We start from the raw sequence: 7,375 nt of genomic DNA on the forward strand, positions 1-7,375 counted from the left end.
CCACCAAGCAGGCTGCAAACTGGTCTCTCCCCTTTCAAAAAAATCAATCCTATGCACATGACCAAACAATCAAGGCAAAATAAAGAGATATGTTACTATGAATAATAAAAATATAATAACCTCATATGAAACACATTATGGCAATGAGGTACAAAATACTCCATTTCCACAAGACTAGGCAATCAGCATTTTGCTCAGGATAGTAGGTGGCCCTTGGTTTTCAGAAAGGTTAAGTACTCTAAGCCAAACAGAGAAGTTTCTTCTAGCTATAAGCAATTCATTGGTTGGCTGTTCCATGTAGTAACTGTTTACTAAGGAATACATTAAGCACTCTGTAACCTTTAGCAAATTATTTATAAGTGTTAATAATGAAAACCGTCCTTTTGTTAGCATGCTGTCAGCATGATTAATCCGTTCTTAGTGTCATGAAAGACAGATGCCCCCAGTAGTCTCATTTGGCTTTCTTGTCAAGTGGGAATAAGTAGGAGTGAACAAACAAGGTTCCATAGGAAACACTGATTAGAAGGAAATTATTACCATATGAATTGGGTGATTCTGCTGAAATATTGAGGAAAGGTGATCAGAATAGAATGTTCTGGAGACTCTGCCAGGTTTCTTTCCCAGGCACTAAGTTTGTAGTGTTGCATTGAAAGAAGAGAAAAAGGCCTTTGGTGAATGGGGAGGGAAATGTCAAGCTTTACTCGAGGTACAGATGTTCTTCATTATGCAGGGTACAAAACCTCAGAGAAAAAAAGCTCATTAGTAGAGCTGGGTGAAGAATGGGTTGTCTGGTTTTGTGGTCAAACCAAAAAAAAAAAAAGGAAAGAAAATTGATCACAAGTCTTCCTTAGCTTCCATGTCAAGCGGATAGTATTAAAAGGTGATTTGAATACCTTTTTTTTTTGTCATGATACAACAAACTTCGCTGCAGTGAAGAACCCCTGCGTGTCTTACCTGTGCTTCTTGCCACCCCCCTGCTTGGCACCTCTACTTCCCTCTCATGTCAGGAATCAGGGCAGGGTCCCCATTATTCTGTCAGATCAAGACACAGCTGACTTTTATAGAGGAGAAATTAAATAGTGCCTTACCAAGCTCTTCTCCCAAAGGGATTACACTTGACATTAGGAGCTAATGAATCATGTGAACAACATTCAGGAATATGATCTTTAGCTGAGAGGGCTGAGAACTGCTTTTCAACACTCTTACGTGCTACATTTGAGTATTCCAACTACTCCCTGAATATTGTATCAGAGGATCCCCATTAGATGATTACGTGTAGCTAAGGGCTACAAAAGTGTGTGCTTGGAGATATTTATTAACATACTTTGGGAGTTTCTTATAACCACCAAAGACAGAATAATTGTGAAGAGTTTTATTGTTGCAGTGTGTTATTATCATTTTAATTGTGATTTTGGTATGTTCTGTGACACCCCTATGTCAATGCTTCTGTCCTGGTTATCTCCTCCCTTCTTCAAAATGTCAATCCCCCCGTCTCCTCCCGTGTTTCCCCGGTGACCATCGTATCACTCCCCTGACCCCTCCCTGGTGCCCTGTCTGTCACTCAGCCTCCTCTTTCTCTAAAAGCTTCCACAGGGGGTGTCAAGTGATTGGTTCAGGGGCCAGGTTGTTCTCATTGGGTTTTTCTTCGTCAATCAACCCCTCTCCCAATGCCCCTCTGCCCTGTTATTGGTTGTGGATCAAACCCCTCCCCTGTTGCTCCCCTGTTTATAATCCTGTGCACACAGCAGATTGGGGTCTTTGACTAGTAGGCTCCCCTGGGTTCACAATAAACCTGGGTGCACCCCTAGTTGGAGTCCACTCTTCTTTTCTTCTGCTTCAGCCGCCGCTGCAGTTCCGTCCCACGAAGGCGAGAGCCTTCAGCGCCCGTTAGATCCTGCGAGGATCTGGAGAGCGCTCCGCATTGCTAGCGGCGTCGGGGCTAGCCAGCACGCGTCCGCCTCAGAGGAGGTCTGGGCAGACACCGCGGCATTTTGTGAGTTTGATCGAAGAGTTAAAAGGCTGGATTCTCTCCAGCCATGGAATAGGGGTCCACATAGAAATGTTTGTGCCAAGAAAAACAATTTAGAAATGAGTAATGAGAGTTTATTGTTAACCATTACTCTTAAAAGATCTATTTTTCATTTTTAAAGGCTGCACAAGCACAGACTCTTTTTGGAAGTAACTCTCTCTTTGGTCCCTCTTCAACCCTGGAGAAGAATATATATATATATATATATATATATATATATATATATATATATATATACACACACACACATATATATATATATTATATACATATATATATACATATATTATATATATATTCTCATTCAGTAAGCAGAGGCCAACACCTTAAACCAAAGATCGTGTGAAGTCAAAGCAAGACTTTCAAGGGAGCTCATGACCAGGTTTTAAGGGGTATATTCTGACCCAAGACCCAAGGTCCAACAGTGTTCAACACTCAATAATTGAACCTTTTGAAAGTCCAGCTACTTGGTGCTACGGTGATAGTCTAGGCTTTGGAATTTTTTTTCTCTGATAGAGACATACCAAAGCACTGTTTTTTCTAGGTCATTATCTACCAGCTGAAATGAAATCCAATGCAGCCATTAATTTGCACTTTTATAAATGCTTTCTTTTCTTTTTAGATCATCTTTAAATTAAGTTAGTAGATTAGGCAACTGTGACTGGTGTTTTTGTTACTGAATTACAGGATCAGTAGATATCAGGAATGTAAATGCCTGTAATGGTAGCCTCTTACTGAATTCAAACTGATTTTCAGGCAGAACAAGAATTAGCTGGAGGTCTACAAAATAGTCCACTGAATTGTAAGTAACATGCATAGGGGAAGAATTCCCACAGTCCTACCAAGGAAACAAAGTTATGACTGCAAACCAGATGTGCTTTACTGGCATCACAGAGATTCAGAGAGAGATGGAAAGAAAAGCAACATCAACACATAAACAGTCCGCAGTGATACAAAGGGAAACAAGAGGGGGTGTAGGATGACATGTGGTCCTTCTTGATGCAAATGCATTACTTAAATTATTTGAAAATCCAAGGTGGATTCAAATCCCTCACGAGTGAAATGTCACTATGTCAACTGTTAATAGCAAAATCAGACACAGGTCAAGATTTTTCAGAGTATTTCAAAATAATTTTACTGCATCCCATACTGTACTGACTTCTCTGACTTTATTTAAAGTCTTCTTTTCCTTGACATAACTCAGCAGCTAGCCTGTGGAAAATTAAAGCTCCACTAAAGTATTTTTGCAGAATTTATCAGAAATATTGTTTTTCTTTGTAGTAGTAAAGAAAATTCACTAGGATGCTACCAATTCACGAGGATATGGAGCTGACAAGCACATCCCCTGCCATGTGACCTGATTTTGTCTCAAGACTGCTCCAGCCTCAGACTCGACAGGGTTTTGTGTTGTCAGTGGGTAGTGAAGCCAAACTCTGAACACACAGCTGAGGCTGTGACACTACTGTCCAACTGCAAGCTGCACTCTTGAAAGCAGATGCACTCTTGAAAGCTGCACTCTTCAAGCAGAAAAAGGTCTCAGATAAACCCTGACAGCTCCTCTAAATGGTTACATGAAAACTTGTAGTAGTCTTAAGTCTGGTTGTGTTAATTGGTAACCCTAAGTGCATTAGGGTTTTTGAGAGGATAAGAGAAATTCTGATAATATGAAACAAATATTATGACATTTCTTTATTATTTGGTGGGTTTGTAAATGAAGTTGTATGTTTTGGTTTTTTTTCCCAGAATATTTTCATCTGTACTGTAAACCACCATCTTCAAAGAGAAATGTGTCATAAAGCAAAGCATTCTGGGCACCTGCTGAAAGGATTTTGAAAATCATAATGGTTAAAAATGGTTTGTTAAAGAATTGAAATACAAAGGGCATAGACAGGGTGCTGTCAGACTGCTTCTAGTACTCAGGATCCACATTCTCAAAACAATTTTGCCACGTATGAGATAACTCCTCCAGGAGGGTGTCCAAAGTGTCTAAAGTGTTAAAAAAAATTACTAACAAGATGCAAGAGGATCCAAGAGCCCAGGCTGTGTCAATTCAGTGCTTGGTGGCAGTGAAAGGTGAACTGAGGTGAACCCAGGAAATGTCTGAGACTTTGCTTGGTGCTACAGGAACTCCAGTGCAGAAAACCTCCTGAGCTTCAGCTGCACTTGGAGAAGCAAAGCAGCAGCAGGATGGAAAGTCAGGGCAGTGACTCTGAGAGATCCACAGAGACTCTAAAGAGGGTCTAAGGAATTAAACTCTGGTCAGAAATGCCCCATTACCTGCTGAGGCAGAGCAGACAGTGAGGTGGGCACTAGCCCAAGGGACTCCAGGAGTGAAAGACACTATTTCACCTCAGAGCAGGTGAGTTCAGAATCCCCAGGGGCAGCAGCCTAGCTCTCCTCAGGGATGGCTGGGGAGCTGAGATCCCGGAACACCGTCCAGGGAGCACAGCATGGGATGCACCGGCCTCTGCTCCTGCATGGACGGGCTTTGCTTCTCCTGGGGCACAGCCTGCTTTTAACAGCTTCCAACCCAGCAACACCCCAAACCAGAAATAAACCTTAGACCTTGGCTGAATCACCAAATCCAGGAATAAACTCCAAAACCAGACACCCCCACACCCAGCAGCACTCATCTGACACACACAGAAACACCCCCAAACCCCAAAGTTTCCCCCCTAATTGGCAGCACCCCCCACACTCAGGAACATCCCCAAAACCTATTGGCAATCTCCAAACCCATAAACACCCCCAAGCCCAGGGACACATCTTAAACCCACCAACAGTCCTGCATGTCCAGGAAGAACCATGAGACAAGACTGAACCAGGCACCTTCCCCAGGCCAGGACCCACCCCATCACTGGCAGCACTGCCCAGCAGGCTGAGGCTGTGCCACGTCCCCCAGCCAGGCTCCCAGTGCAGCCAGGACAGGGAAGGCACTGTCAGTCCCAGGGAAAGAGAGAATCCACTGGTGCCATGCACTTAATACTGACCTTGAGAAAGGCCAAGGAGGATGGCTCACAAATGACAGTGGGATCGCCCAGAGCGGATGAGACGGCTTTATTGTGCTGGGTGAGAGGGGCCCAGCCCTGGGGCTGGCACACAGCTGCTCCTGGGGTGGATTTCTGGACGGCTGTAGGGCTTCTTCTCCCGCCGCTCCTGCCGCAGGACGTGCCGGGGCCGGATGGGCCCAAAGTGGGAGCAGCTCTCCCTGCTCACGGCCCTGGTGCACGGGGAGCGTCCCCAGGCAGGGTCCTGCCGCACCATTACCAATGGCCGGGGCGGTGGCGAGCGCTTGGAGAGCCTCTCTGCCCACCCAGAGGGAGCAGCAGGACGCAGGCGAGGCCTCAGAGCCCTTGCAATGCCCTCCTCCCTCAGCAGCCCTGGGCAAGCTCCTTGCTCGAGCGGCAGCCGCTCATCACCTCTGCAGGTCACAATGACACCCAGCATCCGTTCAACACTGCCTTGGGTAATGATGTCACAGTGAATGCTGTGACATTGACACTGCCCGTCTGGGTGCACACGGTGCCCCCAGTTTGGGACAGTAGCAGTTTGAATTTATTTTATTTATTCTTTATTATTTATTGGTTCTTGCTGTTGTAGCCCCATGTTCTCCCCAGGTTGGTTCACCCCTGAGTTTTACCCTCCCTCAAAGCTGTCCCTCATGCCATTCCCTGTCCCTTGATCCAGCTCTTTCCCATCTAGGCAACACGGCCCCGTTTGTTCCCGAATCCTCCCTGTCACTCTCACCTTGGGCTAAACCCTGATCATGTCACCCCTTTGGAATTCCCCTATTTCTGGAGGCCCCATTGGCCCATGTGACCCATCCTCTCCACCCTCCCACTCCTACTGGCCCCAGACACTTGATGCAATCCCCTCACTGCTCCACTCAGGATTCCCTATTGGTTTGCTGTTTGTGTCCCTCCCCTTTAGAAAACTGTATCTGTACAAAAGCCCTTGCACAATAGTGCTTAGTGCTCTTTCGTCCTGCTGCCCTGGTGGAATCCTGTCCCTGTGGAACTTCAAGACAGAGAGCCTCCTCCTTTCTCCTCTGCGTGGTCCCTGTCGTGGCTTGTCCCTTGCACCATCGAGCAAGTGGCTCTTAGGGTTCTGTCTCTGGTAAATCCCCGTACTGAGGCAGTTCCTCATTCCTGGCGTGGTGCTGGAGTTCCGAGAGCCAGCCTGGGCTCCAGAGGGCTGTGTCAGGACAGGAGGCCTTGCGTGTGCTGGCAGGGACTGTGGCAATGTCGGGCACGGCTTAGTGGGGAACACAGGGACAGGGACAGCAGTGGGGGATGTGAGAGCTCTTAGAAGGGGGCCGGGATGTACCAAGCAGGGAACTGGGAACCTTGAAAAGGTTGGCCCTTGGTGATGTCAGGAAAATCCACAAATGCCAGAAGTTTATGTCTAAAAAGGAAACAGACTTTTTCTTCAACTTTTTTCAAAAAAGGAAGAGTGTCTATCAGGCCACACGCCCGAGGCACTTCCTCTGTCCAGTTTCGGGGGACAGCGCCTTCCTTTATCCCAAACTCCTGGCTGCATGCTGCTCTCTTCCTTTCCCCATTGGTGAAGGTACTAGGAAGGTACAGCCTTCCCGAACTGCCTACACCATAACCCACCTTGAACCTGCTGTTCTACCCCAAAGCTCAGAAGTTCAGGCTTGTACAGACCCCCCTTATCTACCTCAGGAGCCAAACTGTCAGGGCCGATAACAAACCACAACCCAAAGTCAGTGGAGACATTAAGACTCCTTTCAAAGACATTAACACCCACAATACCCATCCAATTATTTGTAAAGACATTAGGAAAGGTGTGTGCTATCAGAGACGTACAATCGTGCCAGGGGACCATGCAGCAGGCAAATAAATTCCCCGTGCTTGGTAAGCTTAGGGGTCAGCAGCTCTCTGCGAGTGGGGCGCTGGTGGCTGCTCTCTGGAGCAGATGTGTCAGGCAATGCCGACAGCCCTGGAGGGTGCAGAGTGGAACGTGGGGGGCAGGGGGAGGCGCTTGGCAGCGCTGTGCTGGGCAGAGATGAGCCCCAGAGGCCGAGGCGGGGCCGGCCAGACCATGCGGGCCCCCGCGGGCAGAGGGACAGCGCGTCCGCCTGCCGGGAGCGCCGGGGCCGGAGCCCAGCGGGCGGACTGCCATGGGCTGCCCGCCCTGGGGGTCTGGGCAACGCGAGCGGCGACATGCCGCTGTCGCGACAGGGCTGGGGCGGCTCCGGACACGGGGCTGGAGCAAGGGAGGCTCAGGGAGCGCCCGCGACGCGTGGAACGCGGCCAGCGCCAGCGGTGATAGGTCCCCGCCCCGCCCCAGGACTGCGTGGTGCCCGGAGCCCTGAAGCGTGCC

The sequence above is a fragment of the Motacilla alba genome, chromosome 11 (genome assembly GCF_015832195.1).
Source record: "Motacilla alba alba isolate MOTALB_02 chromosome 11, Motacilla_alba_V1.0_pri, whole genome shotgun sequence".
Classification (NCBI taxonomy): Eukaryota; Metazoa; Chordata; class Aves; order Passeriformes; family Motacillidae; genus Motacilla; species Motacilla alba.